Genomic DNA, 19631 nt, shown 5'->3' with positions numbered 1-19631 from the left:
TTTCTTTGGCTCTACCCTTGGAAAGGAGGCTGTTGAGTTAACTTTATGTCTTCCTGGCCACCTAGGCAGCACTGTCTGCCCTGGAGATTACTGGACGGCACTTTCGTAATTTTGCAAGTTTGGGAGATGAGAGGGTCGAGGCCGTCCTTAGTGATCACGATTCCTCCCCACAGCCGTCCCCAGCTGTTGTTTGCGTCAGGGTGTGATGACGCTGCTCTTCCGGTTACAGAGCACGATAGTTTTGCTGGGATTCGAGGGGCCATTTGCTGTGGCCAAGGATTGTGTATACTAAGGATTATCAAACCATGGTTTGCCAAAGAAGCACCTGGTTGGGAGGGGGAGGTAGGGAGGGGCTTTTAAAAAATACAGATTACTGGTCTAGAAATTGATTCACTAGATGATTCTGAGGCATCTTATGAGCAACAGTGGTGTGCGAGAATCAGGCAAGCTCTTGACCTTCACCTTACCCTGAGTTTAAAGTACTTTTGGACTTCCAAAGCTGAACATGGGCTCCTTGTTCGTTTTGTAATTGAAGTGGTTCTGTAAATCCTCTCCAGCTGAAAAAGGCATGGTTTTTTAGTGGGCTGTGTAACCTATTTAATGGGCGCTCAGTATATGCGAGGCACTCTGTACCTAATGAATATTATACTATTTAATCCTCATAGCAACTCTTTAAAAGGTGGGCACTATTATTCCCAGTTTGCAGATGAGGGAGTAAGTTGCACAAGGATAGTAAGGAATGCGCAGGGCCTAAGCAGTGCAGAAAATGTACAGTTAAAAAAAAAAACAGTTTGAATTGGTGTTAAAAGCACTATATGTGGAGTCAGGATATTGTTTTTCCAACCTACTGTGCTACTTACAGGTTGTATGTCTTTAGGCAGATCTTACCCGTTTAGGTCCTCAGTTTATTCACTTGTAAAATGCTGGGGTTAGGGTAACAGTCCTTCTGAACGGGAGTTACTCGTCAGAAGCCCCTGGGAAACTTTATAAAAATAAAGATTTGGAGGTCCTACCCCAGAGATTCTGATTCAGAAGAACTAGTGTGAAGCCTAGAATTTTTTTTCTAAGGTGCTGCCCAAGTGATTCTTAATTATCAGCCCAGTTTGAGAATCACTGCTGGATCTGTAAATAGTGAACCAGTTCTTAGTATTTGGTGATTTTGATTAAGACGGTGATTATTTGTTAGAGAAAGGACTCTTGATATTTCTTTGTTCTTCAGAGTTACCATGCCATTGTTAAGGTGTTTAAATTATACTGTCAAAGTTCACCATGTAGTGAAATCCCATGCAATCTTTTTCTAAAGTGAGGACTAGTTAAATTAAGAAGAAGAATCCCCTATCTTTATTTACAAATCTGGGTTTTTATTTATTGGTTTTGCTTCTGTTAAGGTATAATTAGTGGGAGGTGTAGACTCTATAGAACACAGACTTTAGTAACATATAGATGTATGTAATTTTCGAATCTGTCACTTAATAGTTACCTGTACTTATTTCACTGAAGCTCATCTATGAAATGGGATAATAAGATACATGTGTGAAAAACTGTTAATAGCATATGGAACATAGATGTCCCATAGCAGTAGCTATTATTATAGTTTTTAAATGGTGAAAAGCCATTTAGAAATTAGTAAGCACCAATGATTTTAAATAATACTCAGCAAATACTGAAATGGAATTTGACTTGAGAATCAGCTTCAAGGTAGAGATAAAAAAAAAAAAGATCATTTTTATTGGCTAAACCTTCTATGTAGGGATACCATCCTTCAGGTCCTTGCTATTATTGTTTGGCCAAAGACCTGAAAGTTTTCAAAGACTGCTTGAATCTGAATCACCTGGGGGCATTTGTTGAAAGTGCAGATTCCTAGATCATGTCTACACCTACTGAATCTGAATCTTTTGCACATTAAAGGTTTTAAGAACTACTGAGTGTCCATAGGGCATGTGGTACTTTTTTTTTTAGGCCACAGACAGGCTATCTCCATAATTCCTTTTGGTGATGTCCTTAGAGCTACACTAATGGATGAAATCAATCCTAGGGACTTTTGCCCTTAAGCACCTTACTTGCCCTTCTCTACCACTGCCAATAGCATTGGCTGAGTAGATTTCTGTCACCATTAATGTCCTTCTTTTTATGCTCCTTGTTCTGTTTTCCTTTGTGTTGCAGTAAGCAGAATGAAGATCAAAAGAAATTCAGAAAAGGGAGCAAAGAAGAAGTGATAGTAAACAAGTGCTAGAAATACAAGGCAGACACAGGATTTGGGAAAAGTTTGGGATAGATGGAATCAATCATTCAGAATCTATCATTCGATAAAAGTATCTGCTGAGTACCAGGCATTGTTCTAGGTTTTGGGGATTTCAGCAAGGAATATCTGCTTTCCCAAGGAATTTACCTGCATGTGTGTGCATGGGTGTGTGTGTGTGTGTGTATTTTGGGATGGAGGAGGTTACATAGTATAAATCAGTGAGCAACATAATTTCAGATAGAGATATGTTTATGAAGACAAAACAGGATGATAGGATGCTGTGATATTTGTGTGTGTATATGGTGTGTTACTTTAAACTGGGTAGTCAGAGGTGACCAGAAGATAACATTTGAGCTGCTCCTGCATATTAAGGAGTCAGTTATGGAAAAATTTGGAGTCAGAGCATTCCAAGCCTTAAGGTTGTTAAACAGGATATAAGATACTGTGACTTTGACACAGTGGGAAGGAGCTTGGTATCATTGGGGACGAGAATGAAGCCTGTGAGGTTAGACCACATAGTGACCTTCAGAGTTCCTGGAGATGAATTTGGGGAGGTAGGCAAGGGCCATATTTTATAGGCCTTATAGGCCATTGTTATAGGGGTGTGATGGGGAGTTGAGGGCCATGGTGGGGAGGTGGACTTTATTACAAATACAGTGAGAAGCTTTTGGAGAACTTTGGGAAGGAGAATGACTTACCTGTTTTACACTTCTTAGAGATTGGTGGGGGAAGAGTGTAACAGCAAAGAATCCCTGTTTAGAGGCAGTAATCCAGGGAAAAGACGAGAGAACTAGTATAAAGATTAGGAATCTATTTTGTAGGTGGATCTGACAGGGCTTGCTAATGAACCATTGCTTTGACAATCTATTTCTTAAAGTATATTCTCTCCACATTTTCTTTTTTATGAGTTGGCAGCGATGTAGTGATAGGTAACACTGACAAAGCTTGAATCGTACCTCTTGCCCACATCTAATTATTAAATTTAGGAATGGGCTCAGCACACAGAAGCATGAATAAAGCTGATTATTTTTTTAAATATTTGCTTAATTAACCAGGAACCAAGAAGAACTGGAAAAAGCCCCAAACACAGACATACTGGCAGACACACACACACACACACACACACACACGCACACACACCTCCACACCCCACCCCCCTTAACTTTACCTCAATTCTCTGATTTCTTCATTCTTTGGGAATAGGCTTATATTTTGTTTTTTTTTCCTTTTTCCCTTGACCCTCCTCTTTATGAGGAATTATTTTCCTTAATTCATGAGATAGATTACCTTCTGACTTTTTCTCAAATCCTTCTTCAGAATTAATTTTGTCCAATTCTCTGATCACACTGGGGCCCAGTCAAAAGAGTAAAAAAGTATTGACATTCTCAAATGCTCTGAGTTCCTAGCCTGAGGTTGTTTGTTTGTTTAGAGGTGGGCAGGAAGGTTTCTTTTTTCCCAGTAGCTCTTGTCACCTTACTCCTATATCTGTCTTTTATGTTACTATAGAACATGGTAACTAAATTGCTAAAGAATTTTTCCTACTTTTCAACTAACTTACTTATACTTAGTTATATTTGAAATATTTTGGGTTTATATTGTAGCTTTCCTTTCAATTCTTAGGAAATGTTAACATATTTCTCATCTGTTATCATGAATAAATGTCAAGTTGTAAGAAATACTTTCGAAGGCAGAAGAGCTGGTTCTAGACATGGCTTTCACACTAACCAGCTGTGTGTTCTTGAGCAAATCATTTGACTTCCCTAGATCCTAGTTTCTTAGTGGTTCAGGGACATATGATCTCTGAGATTCCTTTCAGCATCTCATTAGCTCCACATGGATGATGGAGATAGTTAAAAAGAACAATTCAGACAAAACCATGTATTTTCTTTCATCTCACTTATCTAAAATTATTTTTAGCTCTGTCCATCTCTTAGCTCTGTCCATCTCTACTACCATCTTTTTTTTAAAGATTGTATTTATTTTTGCAAGAAGTAGCGAGTGCACCAGCTGGAGGGGGGGAGGGCACAGGGAGAAGCAGATTCCCTGCTGAACAAGGAGACCTATGCGGAACTTGATCCCAGGATCCTGAGATCATGAGCCAAAGGGAGACACTTCACCCACCTACTGAGCCACCCAGGCGCCCTCTCTTACCACCTTAAAAGTAACTCTGCTCCACTCTATTCTGATTTAACTTTGTGTGTTTATCTGAAATCAAATCATTTTGGTGTATGGGGTGTTCAGTTAAATATGCTATGCTTAGGAATTTTTAGTGTTCAGGTTAGACTTCAGGTATGCACATTGCACCAATAAATTGTGGAGGTTGTGGTATGTGGTGTAAGCTATAGGACATTGGTTTCGAACTGTGTGATTTCTGTAGGCCAGTGCATGTGGCATTGAGACGGAAAAGGACTTAAAACTGGTTCATTTTTTAGTTTCCTTGCCAGTGTCTTGTTTTAGGCAATGGGAGGCAAGGGAGAAAGAAATGAAAAATTAGGCGCATGCAAGAAGGAGCTTGAGGGGGAAAAATGTGTGGCTTTTGCAATGAAAGAGAATGAATGAAGAGAAGCTTTTGCCGAGCTCAGTCTGAAGCACTGCCAAAGTCCAGGTATGACTGTTTTTGGAAGTGGTTTAAGGTAACACTCCCCTACCACTTTCATATTAGAGAGGTTTTCCTCTTCTTTGAGTAGTGCAATTATTATGAGAACCAAAATAGTTCTGAACTGTAAATTAAATCGAAACACCTTTTACCTCTCTTAATTAACTTTTTCCCCCAATTTCATGCTTCTTGTTTTTCTTTCCCTTTTTTCCCCTCTAAGAAGACATCAGCTGTCTCCACCTCCTCCGCTTCCCCATCTGTCCTTTTCCTCTTGGCTGAAAGAGAGATTTTTACTTTATATTTATTTTAATTAATGGATTTGAATCACAAGTGGTGAAACAGTTGATGTTCATCTTCAAGAGGCAGTAAAAGGGAAAAATCATCTTCTCTAACTTGGCAGAAAAGACCTGTATGTTCATTGCTGCTGCCGGCCTGAAAAATGACTGCGAAAGGGAAAGGTTCCAGAGTCCTGTGTCCCTACAGGGAGCAGATGCCGCATCCCAAGATCAAGGGAGGTGAAAATGGGAAAAGCTCTTTAGGGTGAGATTGTACTTTCTTTTTTCTTTTTTGTAGAGAGAAAGCACGCATGCGAGTAGGGTGGGGGTGGTGGGAGGGAGGGGCAGAAAGGGAGGGAGAGAGAATCTTTTTTTTTTTAAAGATTTTATTTATTTGACAGAGGGTGGAAGTGTGCATGCACAAGCAGGGGGAGCAGCAGAGGGAGAAGCAGCCTCCCCTCTGAGCAGGGAGCCTGACTTGGGACTTGATCCCAGGACCCTGAGATCATGACCTGAGCTGAAGGCAGACGCTTAACCAACTGAGCCACCCAGGGGCAGGAGAGAGAATCTTAAGCAGGATCCACGCCCAGCGTGAAATCATGACCTCAGCCGAAATCAAGAGTCAGTTGCTTAACTGACTAAACCACCCAGGTGCCCCAAGATTGTACTTTCTTTGGAGATGTCTTTCTCAAAGGATGCTTAGTAAATATTGCTTGATGGTTTATGATCCCACCGATTGGGGATCAAGTTCCCTAGGACCAAAATACATCTCTGGGGCATATTTGACTGACTTGACCGTAGTACCTGTTTCCTTGGGGGAGTGAAAGGTTTTGAAGCCTTCTTTTGAAAAACCAATCAACAAACACCAGAAACCTTGTCCAACTAGATGCTCTATTACAACATTTTAGAGAAAGCATGAAGGATGACAGTCTAATCTGAAAGTGGACCAGCAGCAATCAAGGACGAAAGAAGAACTGATTGAATACCAGTTCTGGCTCTGGTTCTGACAACCCACTCTGTGACTTTGGGTAAGTCATTTCACTTCTTAGCACCTCAGTTCCCTTATTTATAAAGTGAAGAATTTAGTTCAGATGATTTACCACTTTATTTCCAGCTTTTTAGAAAAATCTATGAATTTTAAAAATTGTAATTACATGACAATAAGTAATATAATTTCCAACTGTGAAATACTGCAGAGCATCACAAAAGACACTTTTAAATGTATTTTTAAAAGCAACATGTGAAAAGAACACTCAGTAACATGCATACAATGATATTTGATTTCTCTTTTGTATTGTGTCGTCTCTACCTAAAGCAGATTATATTGACATTTCTTGAATACAAATCATTGAATAAAGTGAGCAAGACTCTTGTTTAAAATGATGTTTACCATTATTATTAAGTTTTCACAGTATTTTTTAAGGAAAAACTTTTTAAAAATTCTAAACATAAATTATCATGCACCAAGAGTGCCACGTATTGCTGTTGGAAAAAGCAAAACATGACTTGAGTTAACTACACATTTCAATGGGACCTGCTGAGGTAATTGACAACCAACATCATAGTAGGAGAAATTCCTCTAAGGCAGCAGAACTTTAGTTTAATTAGATAATTAGCCCTGGTCAGCCTATAATGAATGCACAGGCAATTAGCAATGAATTTGAGCTGCTAAAACCTATTTTTCCTCTTTTGTGTTCCTTTGCTTTCATTAACAACTCTAACTACTGAACAATTTATATCTTCACACTAACAATCAACTTTATTATCATCCAACTCTTTGCAAGCGATAAAGCAATGAGACCTGACTGTTGGTTGCACAACATTAAGTGATTATGTTAAGTAATGCCGTTTATTTGCCTTGCCATCCCACTGCTATATTATGTCAAACGAATAGGGTTTTTAAAAGCAGTGCACGCTCCTTGATTTTGATGATTGCTTTATTTGTCAAATCCAAGCAACTAGTAAGAGATGTACCTCAATTTGGAGTTCTTTCTCTGTGGCTTTCAGTAGACTTGAATAAAAGGAAGCAGTTCCATAAATCTACCTAAAACAAGATCCTCAAAAAAAGAGGCTTTTTTTGTGTGTGTGTGGCTTGAAGATTCTTACGTTTGGAAACTCTTACAAGTGCTTAAGATGCATTTCAGTAAGTGAAAGTCCTCAGTTGGCCATCTTTTCCTGGTTGTGGACAGTTTTCAATCTCATGGACGACAGAAGGAACCATTATGGCTTTTCCTCACATCCCTGTACTGCAAGTCTTTTTCATCCATTTGACATTTCTTGGGGGAAATGGCGGAGAGGAAAAAAAGAGAAGGGAGTGAGAAAGTTAGGAGAGAGAGCTTTCAGATATGGAAGATCAGAAGTTACCAAAGTGTGCAGGTCCTAAGAATGAATGGTACTAAAGTATAAATGTCAGGAAGACATTTGGGATGCTCTGGTTCTGGGCCTGTAAACTGAAGCATTCATTATATTTCAATCAGAAATAGGTTCAGAAATATGGACATTAAAAATTTCTATGGGAAGATTTAACATCTACAAAGAGATATCCTTTGCCATATCAGAAACCATTCTGATTCTATTAGAATTTATGGACTCCTTAATATACAGAGTGTTCTTGTAAAAATTGCTGTTCTACTTATTAATAATCTAACAAGATTGGGGGGATTAAACCTAATGTTAAGAAATTAGCCAGTTAATAGCAGTTCAGTAACTATTTGAAGAAATATATTGCTTATTTTTAAGCAGAATTAAGAACGTGTAAACAGAAACCTTCTTGTGATTGGAATATGAACATTGGCTTATAATTTCTTATCTTGAGACTTCCCATCTGGCTGGTCTTGGAAATAATTTTTTCCTTTCTTTCCCCAGCAATAACTAGCAATTAGAGTTTCAGAAATGCCAATTTTAATCAAAACTCTTATTTCCAAAATAGAAAAACTTAGATGAACTATATAAAGCCTCTTCGTTTTATTCAATCGACTGTTTTGAAAAAGTAATTTAAATAATTCAGAGCCAGAATTATGATGTTCCAGAAATGTTAAGAAAATAGTGTGAATCTTTCCAAATTATGGTCATTTTTATTCGTACCATGGGCACAGTAATTTCACTAGCATTAGTGTTTACATCCTCCAAATATCAGCTATATAGCAGTTAGCTCTTATAAAGTAGGTTTTCTCAACTTTAGCACTATTGACATTTTGGACTGGCTAATTCTTTGTTGTGGGGCTGCCTTGTGCATTGTAGGATGCTTAGCAATATCCCTGGCCTCTGCCCACAAGATGACAGTGGCACCAGCTGTCCCCCACTCCCCACCCTGAGATAACCATAAGGATCTCCAGATGTTAACAAAAGTCCCCAGGCTAGGGGGCAAAATCACCCCCGACTGGTAATCAATAATATAGAATAAGTCTGTGGCAATTTCTTCCTTTAAAAGCATTTCAGGATGAACAAAATGAAGGATGTTGAATTTGGGTTTCTAGATTGTCTTTAGTAAGTGAAGTCTTACTAGAAAATGAATTGAGAGCCTTGTTGACCTCCAGTTTGGAGTGGTTTTGGGGGGGCACTGAAAGAAGGCTCCTGCTCCCATATTGCACTTGACTTTTCCAAAAGGCAAGCTAGAGTAATGGAACTTTGCACTCCTATTTGTTCCTTCTGTTAAAAATGTAAATATTTCTGAGAGGATCGTCCTTTACATTAAAACTGAAACTTTAGTTTTCAGCTAAAAACTAGCATGTTACTAACATGTATCTACCTACCTTTTTCCTTATGAAAAGGTCCTTGTGGAAGAGGACACTGAAGAAAATATCCTCGGGAATTGAGAGCTGGTGGGTGAATGGGAGTCAAGCACCATGTCTGGGAAAAGGAAGGATGAAAGGGAGGTGGGAAGCACTAGAAAGAGCCTCATTTTTAATGGGTCACCCTGAGTTACTCTTGCCGTGTTTCAGTGTTTGCCTTTTCTGCTACTCCCTGTATCTTTAAATCTCCCCTACCCCGCCTTTTTTTTTTTTTTTTTTAAGATTTTACTTATTTGTCAGAGAGCCAGCACAAGCACAAGCAGGGGGAGAGGCAGAGGGAGAGGGACAAGCAGACTCCCTGCTGAGCAGGGAGCCTGACGCGGGCCTTGATCCCAGGACCCTGGGATCATGACCCGAGCCTACAGCAGACGCTTCACTGACTGCATCACCCAGGTGCCCCCCCCCCTGCCCCCCCCCCCCCCCCCGCCTTTTTTTAAAGCAGCAAAGACTAGTAGATTGTATGGTAGTTGTTTTTTTAATGTAGTTTTTTTGCCACATAGCATTGGGTATCCCAAGTTAATTTTGTAAAGTTACAGGTAGATGAAATCTAAAAGTCTAGAGAAAGATTGACTAGATTACCTGACCTCTAAATGTACCCTCCATGCTGAGAGAGGAGGTCTGAGCCGCGTCAGCCTGCTTTTCTCCCATTGCTGTCTATCACATCAGTGACTGGCAGTTTCAGGCCTGGAAGGCTGCTGGCCCCTCCAGCCCCACTCAGCGGGTACCATAAAGGATGGCCCTGTGGGTACACTTGACAACCTCGCATAAGTAGATGTTCATGCTGATGCTCAATTTAAACAAACCCACTTTCTAATGATTAGAATAATGCTGTACTAAAAGGAGCTTTCTAAACCATGGGAGAGACATGGAGATCTATCTGAAGGCCAGCACGCTGAAACTGAGTCCAGGGGACTTTCCTACCTGACTTAGTAGCTCCTCCACTGAGCTTCCATGTAGCTGTAGGTTTTCAGTTATTTATGCTGGCTATTTGTCTGGTTGGCTTTTCTTACGGAATACTGCATCATGGCACTTGGACCATGACCAAACTTCTAAGTATAGGTTCTGTTTATTTTGGTTTTACCCATCCAGTGTCACTTGCCTCTTCATTTCCTGATCTCTTCCTAAAGTAAAGAGGCTAAAATACATCACAGATCACAGCTGGATTTGGACAACAGGCATCTCCTTTGCAGGGACTTGCACAGAGCCTGATTTATTTATGTAAACATTTTGCTGTTCACCAGGTAAGATTATGGATTCCTTGACTAGTTTCTCATCTTCTACCTTCTAGTGGTTAATCCAACATGTTTTCAAAAGTCCAACTAAACATCAAAATAAAATAAAATATTCTTGTTTCACAGTTTTTATTTTCAGGCTGTATAGCTTAATATTATGCATGGACCTCACCATTTTTTTAGGTTCCTTGTCTCAAAACAGACTAAATGGTTCCTCTTTTTTAGTTTTGACTTACACATATTATATAAGCAGTTGTCTTAACATTATACCTGACAAGTTTCACATTTGTCCCTTTTGGCCTAATTTTTCCAATCTAGCATTATGTTTTTACCTTTCTTCAGTCAACTCAGATTTTCCAACACGGTTTCACATAAAGATAATGTTTTCTTATTGTAATAGTAACAAGAGTACCTTAGTACTGATGGCCATATGAGTGTTCACCTTTGAATAATGTGCTTTAGCCTTTTTTTCCCTCAAAATATAGGGATCTATGAAAATGATCCCAATCCTGCTTTCAGATATCGAGTTTCCTTGTTCCCCTTAAGGTTTGGTTTTCTTGTTTTTTACAGTTACCAGACGTTTACTGTGGTGTTTCCAACTCTTAATAGATATGCATGGTTTCATAGAATGGTAATTACAGACAAGGTGAAACACTGAATAAAAGTTTAAATTGTTCCGAAGGAATACAATTCTTACTGGATTTTAGGAAATCTAGGAAAAATATCCTTAATGAATCTGAATTTGTTATCTTAAATTACCACTTATTCTTTATTGTGAGCTATCCTGGCCCTATTTATTCAGACAGACATTTATAAACTACTACTGACAGACAAAGGTGAATAGAAATCCAGGGACTGAATATGAAAACTGACCCAAACTAAGTGAACCCCTCTTGACCATATCCAGGAATATGCCATACAATTCTCCTTAGATTATATTTCTCTAAACACACGCAGTTCAGAGAAACATGCTGCAGGAATTATGGGGTGTTGTCAGCAAACAATCATGAAATACCATAGACCAGAACAAGTGGTCTGTTACTTTCTTGAAACTCTATAGATTTTGCAGCAATTCCCTAAATTATATTACTGATAGAAAGTACTTTAATAAGTTGTTGACCAAAGAAACTTCATATAAACATTTCACAAGACAACATTAGATGGAAATATATTTATTTTAAGATTTTGAACCTGCACAATTTAGTTCCTTGAAAAACTTCTGCCTCAGGCTATGTATCTTACTGGGGTTGATGAATATGGTCACCAAACCGTATGAGGTCAAGTGGCCAAGCCCCAGAGTTCAGCCAGAGGGTGGGAATCCAAGATGGTGCCACCTGGGCCATTTCCTCACCGTGAGGGGCAGAGATGGGAGGGGAATTCATGTATCGGGTTATACATTTCCTGAGGACAAAGACTGCATTTAATTAACATATTCTTAGCAGAATTCAGAATGATACCATGACCATCTTAACACACCTTAGTGACGGTGGGGCTTATTCTTTTTGCACTCTTTCAAGCAAAGCATTTTCTGGAATACACTCCCAGAAGGAATGGTCATTGGGTATTTTCTGGGGAAGTGAGGACAGAGATGCTGCTTTAATGTATTCTTTGCCCAAGTGATAGAGGAATGGATTCTGAATTGCTTTCCTCTTTCTATTAGAAAAGGGGGGTGGGGATAAACAGTTTTATTTTAGGTTTTGGAGCATCAGGTATGAAGTATTAAAATGAACTGTCAAAGAAATAAGCCAATCTAAGAATCTGTGATTAGTGATGGCACTGTCACTTCTCCTCCTCTTCCTTCCCGGGTCCGGGGTCCACCTCAGGCAGCATGTCCGACCCTGGCTGCAGACACTGACCAAGACGAGAGCACTGTTGCTCCATGTGTGTTCCTGCCCCAGAACAGCTTTACTGGAAGCTGGAAAGGGTCCCAGGAGGAGACTGCCTCTGCCTCACATCTTCAGCTGGTCCTTTGGGTCCCACAGGGAAGCTGGGCACTCTCCTGGGTCCTTGTACTGGTTCACCGTGTGGTCTGGGAAGGCTGCTCAAAGGGCCAGCAGCTGACGCTGGGAGAACTGAGCCCAGCTGTGACAACTTTGACTTCCCGAGAGACTTTTATCTAATTAGTCCTTATACTACCTTTGTAAGAGAGGGCAAGTGCCAGAAAGTATCACCATGGAAATGAGCACGTTAATCGTTAATCACGGTGGAGACCTTGGAAACTGAGGTTTCAGTGACCACACCTCATCAGAGCTGGGTGTGGTTTGGGAGCTAGCACCCTAGCGCACATTTGGGACTGGAAGGCAGCTTGGGGTACACCTTAGCCTAACAGCTCTCCTCGTCCCGCAGATGAACTCGGTTGTGCTACATCTGTGGTCTGCTCTCCCGTTCACCTTCCTCCTGCCTCAGTGACCTCATACCCACCCACCCACACACCCAGAAATGCTTGCTTGCTTTCACTCTTAACTCAACATTTGGCACATTGCTTTTAGAAACCCTCTTCCATTCTTCTCATTTTGGGTTTAGTGCCACCATTCTGTCCTGACCTTGAGTCTTTGCTCCTCCTGGGTTCCCTCAGTGCTTCCTATTCTCTCCTTGACCCTTAAATGGTACTATTTGGTTCGGAGGGCCTTCCTTGCTCTCTCCTGGGGAATGTCCATCTTCTTTACCTCTTCTTCCTTGGCCTAACGTGTTTAATCCTTAGCCTTCCTCCAGTCATATTTCAGTGTTCCCCAAACTCCAGTTCTTATGCAGGGGCCCCCTGGTTTTTAGGAATGAATCCTGTGAGAATATAATTTGCTAGGTCATTCTGCCAGCTTTTATTAAATAACTGATTTGTGGGAGGGGCGCCTGGTGGCTCAGTCGTTAAGCGTCTGCCTTCGGCTCAGGTCATGATCCCAGGGTCCTGGGATCAAGCCCCGCATTGGGCTCCTCGCTCTGTGGGAAGCCTGCTTCTCCCTCTCCCACTCCCTCTGCTTGTGTTCCCTCTCTCACTGTATCTATCTCTGTCAAATGAATAAATAAAATCTTTTAAAAAAATAAAAATAACCGATTTGTGGGAAAGAATACAGTACTCAACTCTGTGGGGAAATAGGGGACATACATCTGTCCTGGTGGGGAGATTATAATCTGCCTCAAGCCAGGACATGCAGGGGCTAGAATGAAAACAACAGCAGGCTATGGGGATTTGTATAGCGGCTGTTATATGTTTGTAAAAACAGGTAGGGGCTCACGAAATACATCCAAGTCAACCCTAGGCAAGATGTGTTAGAAAAAGCTTTTCTGAGGATGTGCAGCTTGACCCAGATCTCCACAGAAGAACTGGGAGCAACTTGATGGAAAGGAGAGTGTAGAGGACTCCAGTCAGAAAAACTTGGAGCAAAGGCTCAGCCCGTGTTCTCCCGTTTGATTGTGGAAGAGTCACACATTTTTCTTTGTGGCCTTGTGTGCATGGTGGATCCCACCAAGGCATCGAGTCTGGTTGCTTAATGGAATTCTCTCCAACATTCTGGTAATCCTGCCCAAACTGTCCCACAAGAGCATCTCCTCTTTTATGGCTTTTCCCTGGATACAGTCAGCAGTGTGCGTTCTCTCCCACACAGGCTTTTGTTCTCCTGTTCGGGTAAGCCCACAGCTATGCACTGTAACTGACAGCCAGGGACAGGCAGCAAATCCCCATTTGTCACGTTTTATTTTTAAATGTACAAAATGGACTTTCAGTAATGGTGCAGTCTTCTTGCTCTAAAGCTAGAACAAAGAATTTTCTGCCTAAATGAACAGGATTAGCGAAAACGAATTTTACATTTAGCCATAGTCTTACTGTATGTCTTAGTCCCTCATAAAGAATGTAGGAAGCCTGGTGGACGCAACTATTTTTACTTTGGCCCTTTGGCATCTGGCTTCTAATTATTTAATTCACAAAGTACACTTCATACCACAGTGTTTATTTTGTCTGCAAAGACAGATCTTCTTGATATTTCTTACTGGTTGCGGAATTTTCAGCTTAGCAGGTGACTGTTTTAGCATGTTAGAATCACATTAGTATAGCAAGAAATACTGTTGGTGGAGAGAATAGATTTATATAGTACCTGACTTACAGTGCGTCCAGATGTAGGATTTGGGACTCTGCTTGGATTTCTCAGAAGGCATGGAGGCGGGGGGGTGGGGGGAGGGAATGGGTGGGATAAAACAGAAATCATTTTATACAATGTAGGTGGTGAAGAAGATGCTCAGAGTGAAAAGTAAAGCTCTTGGTAGACTTTTAAAAGTGACTCATTTTACTCGTACCAAGTTGCTTTGAAATGAAAAGGTGGTCCTTGGGTACAGCAGCTCCTTGGGCATCAGAAGAAAGATGAGGTAATGATCTATCAGTCAGAAAAGTAAGTAATAATTTTGTTTTACAATTGCGATTCATAGTCTGGTAGTTCTGTCCTCTAATAATAGCATGTACTCAGGAATTTTGTTCTTTAAATTATTTAGATAATGACAACAGGCTTTCCCATTTACATCCTCATTTACCAGGTATTACTGGGGAATGAAATTCCCCTCACAAGAACATTTGTTATAAAATTCATTAAAAACAAGAAAATCCACCAGAGATTTGGTCATTCATTCATTCAACAGATGTGTATTAACAGCCACTCCATGTGTTAGGAACCCTTCTTTGGGTGAACGATAAGATGTGGCAGGACAGGCAAGATTCCTGTTTGCACAGAACTTACATTCTAGAAGGAGGAAGTAGACAAAACAAACGAACAAGATAATTTCAAGGCACCCTGAGTGCTGGGATAAAGCTAACATAGTGACTGTGACTGGATGACTGCCTGAGTCTGGAAACTGAGAAAAACTTTCTTGGTGAATGTAGCATTTGAGAGGGACCTAAAGGACAAGGAGGAGCCAGCCATCTTACGATCTGGAGAAAGCGTTCCTGGCAGAGGTTCTAAGGCTGGAAAAAGCTTGGTAGTTTGTATAACTTTAGGGTATACTTTTGTAGTGTATCCTGAAGATAATTTTTTATTAAGAATTCATACCTCCCGTCCTTTAGAACCTCTGTCTTTTCCTGGTGGTGTTCTTTTTCTGTTGACCATCTCAGTGGGTCATCCTCAGAGAACCCCTCCATCCCTTCTTATTGGTATAGTCTAGGAAGAACCAAAGCTGTCCTGGATAGACAGATTTGTCGTTATCAGCAGACTCCGTTTATACACACATTACAAATAGGGATGAGGCAGCAAAGAGGAAGCTCTGGGTTCTCAGAGTGTTAACCTGTATGGGTCCTTTCCTTTCTCCTTGCCTGGATTTTAAACTTCAGCACTGAGGTATGGGTCCAGATGTTTGGCATTAACATTTTCCACCTCCTGTCTTCTCCATTTTCTCATGCCAACCTCTTTAGCCAGGAACTTTCCTTTGTAAGTTTTTAGACAAAGTGACTGACTTCTGGTTCTTCTTCCCAGCTGGGTTAATAGTTAAGATGAGTAGACGCATGCAAGCTTCTCTGTTTCATTACACCATGCACTTGGACTCTAAGTAGATAGGGTCTTGAGTACATGTAGATTCTACCTTGGATTTTTCTTCTCCTCTGGTTTGTTTAAGGGGCTGTTACCATGAAAAAAGTTTTAAAGGACCTGGTGACTTGAGGAGTGTCAGATTTAAATCCACAGAAAGTGAGCAAATTTATTCTAAAATTCACTTGGCATTTTTCAGTGAAAAGTTAATGGATGAAAACTATTCAAAAGTTTGTCCAAGACTTTTGATATGAGGTAAACATTTAGGTAGTGCCTGCAACTAAGATTTCTTCAATGTTTTAAAAAGCAATCAAAGGTTTTCTGCTTCATTCAGATGCTACTGTATAATGTAGTTGTAATGCTAATACCCCTGGACCTGACTCTTCTGATGGTGCTACTAGAATATTGGACACTTGGTAAAAGAGCCAACTGATCAAGGAGGTGTGTATGTGTGAGTCAATGAAGATAAATGATCTTTTACTGTGAAAATAGTACCTAGTCACTATTTCATAACTGAAAATCCCCATCTCTTTCACACCCACCAGTCAAGCTTCTCTTCTATTTAATATTTAAAATAAAATAGTTCAGCTCTCCAGGGGCCTGGGGACTTCCCCGGTGCCACAGGGTGTGATGTGTCTTTTCACACCTCTAGGATGGGGAAGCCCCACACTGGGCAAAGGGCCAGTTTCAGAACCAACAGCTCATTAAGGAAATTTAGAATCTAAGGAGCCACAGAGAGACAATTAGAGGAAGGAGACAAATACAAGGAAGCAGTACCTGAAGCTGGCACTCTGACCAAGTTAACCATTATCTTGCTATCTTAGAAAGAGGCATGGGGATCAGTGAATGAGGCAGTGTGGAAATTGGGAAAAGATGTTATTCTGCATATGTAAATGGGAATTTCATGGGAGACAATCTTTGGAAGAAGATAAGGCCATTTATTTTAAATGACTCAAAGAGATGGTATATGAGCTGAGAGAGAAAATCATTCTCAAAACCTCCTAGTCACACCACTTAGGAGCAAAAGTCAGCTTTAACTATGGAAGGGTTCCTTGGAAAACGTCTGGTTTATCCTCCAACTCCAGGTACAGGAACATCTTTCAGGGGCACCTGACTGATGGTCCCCCGACTTCCATCTGGCCCCTGTGGTGCTGGAGTGCTCATTGTTGAACATACGTGGGTGAGACAGTCATCCCTTGGCTAGACGGTGCAGTTGGTAAGAAAGTTCTTCATGTCGAGATGAAATTGCCTTCCTCTAATCTGCAGCTAGAGTTCTTCCTTTAACATACAACATGTCTTCTCTCCTTTTCTCATGACTCATTCCAAATATTTGAAGACAACCATCTTATAACTTCTAAGTTTTCATGTCAGATGCTTCAACTCTTTTCATGTTTACAGCTCTTACTGTTCTAGACATCCTTTTCTAGACTCATTTAGTTTATGGAGGTCCTTCATGAAACCCAGGGCTGGGAATGGAACATAATCCTCTGGATAGGGTCACCTGAGGTTGAGAACTGTTTGCCTTTTTATGGCACAGGATGTGGTTTGTCTTGGTAAATGCACCATGTCAACTTGAGAAGAATGTGTGTTTTGCTGTTGTTGGATGAAGTAATCTACAGATGTTCTTTACACCAATTGATGGTGTCGTTCAGTTCAACTCTGTCCTTAACTGATTTTCTGTCTGCTGGGTCTGTCCATTTCTGATAGAGGGGTGTTGAAGACTTTAACTTCAAGAGTGGGTTCATCTGTTTCTCCTTAAAGTTCTATCAGTTTTGCCTCATGTAGCTTGATGCTGTATTGTTAGGCACATATATGTTAAAGATTGTTGTCTTCTTGGAGAACTGACCCCTTTGTCATATGCAATGCCCTTCTTTATCTCTGTTTAATTTCCTTGCTTTGAAGTCTGCTCTGTCTGAAATTAACATAGCTACTTCTGCTTTCTTTTGATTAGTGTTAGCATGGTATATTTTTCTCTATCCATTTACTTTCAATCTATATAGTTTCAATCTTTATAGTTAAGGTGGGTCTCTTGTAGACAACATATAGTTGGGTTTTGCTTTTATTTGCTGTCTTTATTGGTACATTTAGACTATTCATGTTCAGAGTGATTATTGATGTAGTTGGCATAACATCTACCATATTTGTTACTGTTTTCTATTTGTTACCCTTATTCTTTGTTCTTATTTTTGTCTTCCACTCCTTTTCTGCTTTTTGTGGTTAAAATTGAGCATTTTCTAGAACTCCATTTTATGTCCTTTCTTAGCATATCATTTATACTTCTTTTTTTTTGGTAATTGCCCTAGAGATTACAATATGCATATACAGCCACCCAAACCCACTTTCAAATAATGCTATACCACTTCATAGGTAGTGTGAGTACTTTATAATAGTGAAAGAATCCTAATTTCTCCCTCTCATTTTTTAAAAAGATTTTATTTATTTATTTGAGAGAGAGAGAGAGCACATGAGCAGATGGAGAGGGGTCAGGGGGAGGGGTAGAGGGAGAGGGAGAAGCAGTCTGCCTGCTGAGCATGGAGCCAATGTGGGGCTCGATCCCAGGACCCTGGGATCATGACCTGATCTGAAGGCATACGCTTAACTGACTGAGCCACCCAGGTGCCCCCCTCTCATTCTTTATATCATTGCTTTTATATACAAGCACATATAACTGAATATATTGTTGCTAATAATAATTATTATTAATATATTGTTATTATTATTTTGAAGAAACTGTTATCTGTTAGACCAATAAAGAATAAAAAATAAAAGTTCTTATATTACCTTCATATTTCTTTTTTGAAGCTCTTCCTTGCTTTATGTAGATTTGAGTAGCTGACCTATATATTTTCCTTCTCTCTAAAGAATTTCATTTAATATTTCTTGCAAGGCAGGACTTACTGGCAACAAATTTCCTCCATTTTTGTTTGTCTGAGAAGGTCTTTATTTCTCCTTCACTTTTAAGAGATAATTTCACAGGGTATGAAATTCAAGGTTGGTTGTACTGTTCTCTCAACACTTTAAATATGTCACTCCACTCTCTTGTTGCTTGCATGGTTTTTGAGAAGTTGGGTATAATTCTTATTTTTTCATCTATAGTTAAGGTGCTTTTCCCCTCTGGCTTCTTTCAGAATTTTTTCTTTATCTTTGATTTTCTGTAGTTTTAAAATGATATGCCTATTTGTTTTTTCCTATTTGGAATTAATCCTGCTTAGTGTTCTTTGAGCTTCCTGGATCTGTGGTTTTGTGTCTGACATTAATTGGGGGAAAGTCTGTCATTATTGTTTCAAATATTTCTTCTGTTTCTTTTCTTTCTGGTATTCCCATCACACATTTATTTCACCTTTTTAGTTGTCTCACAGTCCTTGGAAATTCTGTTGTCCCCTCCCTTCCTGCCCCCTGCCCCAGTTTTGGTGGTTTCTATTAAGATATCCTCAAGCTTAGCAATTTTTTCCTCAGCCATGACCAGTTCTCTAATAAGCTCATCAAAGGCATTCTTCATTTCTGTTACGGTGTTTTTGCTCTAAAGCATTTCTTTTTAGTCCTTAGGATTTCCATCTCTCTGCTTACATTGCCCATCTGTTCTTGCATGTTGTCTACTTTATCCTTTATAGCCCTTAGCATATTAATCATGGTTGTTTTAAATTCCTGTTTTGATAATTCCAACATCCCTGCATGTCTGGTTCTGATAGTTCTGATGCTTACTTTATTTCTTCAAATTGTGTTTTTTTTTGCCTTTTAGTATGCCTTGGATTTTTTTTTTTTTTTTTTTTTGATATCTGTACATGATGTACTGGATAAAAGAAACTACTGTAAATAGGCCTTAGTAATGTGGTGTGAAGGTAGGGGGAGGGGAAGTGATCTGTAGTCAGTGATTAGGTCTCAGTCTTTCAGTGGACCAATGCTTCTAGACTGTGAACCTGACAAGTCTTTCTCAGTTTTTTCCTCCCCCTTCCCCCCCTTAGGTAGGATGGGATGACTAGAGTAGGCTAGAATCAGA

At 40.0% G+C, this 19631-nt stretch overlaps 1 long non-coding RNA gene across 1 annotated transcript in view; it reads left to right on the top strand.

Annotated features, from left to right (window-relative positions):
* Positions 1-4318: 4318 nt before the first annotated feature.
* LOC118020086 overlaps positions 4319-19631 on the top strand; it is a 33643-nt gene continuing 18330 nt past the window's right edge. Inside the window, exons 1-4 of the long non-coding RNA XR_004681810.1 lie at positions 4319-4847; positions 5239-5378; positions 6022-6141; positions 8884-8934. This is a non-coding gene — a long non-coding RNA (uncharacterized LOC118020086). The remainder of the gene's footprint in view (positions 4848-5238; positions 5379-6021; positions 6142-8883; positions 8935-19631) is intronic.

The sequence above is a fragment of the Mirounga leonina genome, unplaced genomic scaffold, assembly GCF_011800145.1.
Source record: "Mirounga leonina isolate KUSES-001 unplaced genomic scaffold, KU_Mleo_1.0 Mir_109, whole genome shotgun sequence".
NCBI lineage: Eukaryota > Metazoa > Chordata > Mammalia > Carnivora > Phocidae > Mirounga > Mirounga leonina.
Note: the sequence above shows the minus strand (reverse complement) of the source record. Positions and strands in the feature narration are given on the sequence as shown.